Source organism: Eurytemora carolleeae, unplaced genomic scaffold (assembly GCF_000591075.1).
Source record: "Eurytemora carolleeae unplaced genomic scaffold, Eaff_2.0 scaffold76, whole genome shotgun sequence".
Classification (NCBI taxonomy): Eukaryota; Metazoa; Arthropoda; class Copepoda; order Calanoida; family Temoridae; genus Eurytemora; species Eurytemora carolleeae.
This window is the reverse complement of record NW_019396128.1, coordinates 504,166-506,181: the sequence shown is the minus strand read 5'-3', so window position 1 is coordinate 506,181 and position 2,016 is coordinate 504,166.

Sequence of the window (2,016 nt, the reverse complement as noted above, 5' to 3'; positions counted from 1 at the left end):
AATAGTATAAAATGTCTTCTTCCATAATTTGTTAGGTTATAGTTTGATATCAAACAGAACAATAAGCATATTAAATGGCAGTCATATTATATTAAAATTGATTTCAAAGTAAAATATATTTGAGTAAAAGATTTTTAAACAAAATCAACTTCAACAAGTGGTTTGATATCTAATACAGTTAATGGAAGAAGACATTCAAAACTATTTAACATCTGTCATGTTTCGTGGGACACCCTGTATATTATGCAAAAACAATTATTACTAATATGGGTTTCTTCTTAAATATCGATTAATTAGTTCAATCTAAAATTATGCATTAAATTAATTATATTCTTATAGAGAATTGATATTCGTTTGTTTTTTAAATTCTCTAAATGATCCAGTTTGCTGAAAGTTCTGCATCTTAGAGTAATGTGGAGGCTCTTGATTTGATTGAAAGTGACCCTCAATTCATAGAGTGGCAACCCTTGAACCTTTATCTGAGCACCAATAGGGTAAGAGATATCATCCTATTTCTCTGAAAGTGTTTAATTCCATAAAATTACATTTTTGCTTGAACCAACAATGTAAAGTAATCCATATTCAACAGGAAAATAACTCAATCAGTTCAGCTCAGACAGGTTGAAAGGGTATTGTTGCAAATCAGACATATCACTAACAATTGAGAATCACTTAAAATTATGTCTAAATCCCTTTAGAAGTAAAAAAAACCCTAAAATGTTTTAAAAGGACCACTTAGAAATGACCATCGCTACCAATATGGCATATTAATATACTTAGCAATTGCGTTGCAGTAACAAAGAAGTAACAAACATAAAATATTCCCTAATATTATGTTCCCTTGACTGCGTGCAGTCCTGTAGAGACATTATGGAGCTCCGCCAACTGGTCCTGGTTCTGGATGGTTTTGTTCCAAGATTGAGAAGAAGAATTGCTCCCCTCAAGGACTCAAGATTAACTCTTTTGTGTGTTGAACCTGAGTTTATAGAGGAGGTGGGAGGTTGGACCCAGTTAATTCAGAAGAATAGAAATTAATGCGAATATTAATGTCATTTAGACTTGAAAAATGCATTTGACTAAATTCATGTTCTCAACTTTATTACTTACGTAATGTTTTTTGGTGTTACTTAACTGGGAGAAAACAATTTACAAAAAGGTTAAAAAAAATAATTTCACATTTTATTGTATCTTCTAACAACAAACAATCACAATGTAGTTTAGAAATAATATAAACTTTCAAAACACCAGTCAACTTCTTTACACTGCACTGGAAAGATTATTGTCCAAGCATTGGTAAAGTTAGTAAAAATTATACTTGATGTTTTACCCGTTCAAGTCAGTTAAACTTGGTAAAAATAATTAGTTTAAAAAATAATTCTATTTAACTTTAGAAGACGACATTTTCAACGTTTTATATAAATGTGAAAAAATAGAAACATATACATTTTGTAGAAGTAAATTTTCTAGTAACACAGTTTTTGTTAAAAGGTTTTTAAAGTATGTCTCGATTATTAAAGGACGGGTTTCCACTAAAATAACCCTGGGATTTTCATCCTAGCATGGTTTGTAGTTAACAATATTAAAAATATAGCGTGCAGTACAATATATGGGGAAATTTTGCACTAGAGGAACACAAATATGGGATTTTCATGCATAATTTACATTAAACAATATGGAAAATATATAGCGTGCAATAAATGGGAGGTGTACACTGTGCAGTGTGCACTAAAAACCCTGGTAAAGTTGATTAAGAAGAATGGTAGAATATTGAGTACAATATATGAGATAGGTTTACACTACAGGGTCCCGGTAAAGTTGATTACGAAGAATGGTAGAATATTGAGTACAATATATGAGATAGGTTTACACTACAGGGTCCCGGTAAAGTTGATTACGAAGAATGGTAGAATATTGAGTACAATATATGAGATAGGTTTACACTACAGGGTCCCGGTAAAGTTGATTACGAAGAATGGTAGAATATTGAGTACAANTAACACATGACTTGGCTCTGGA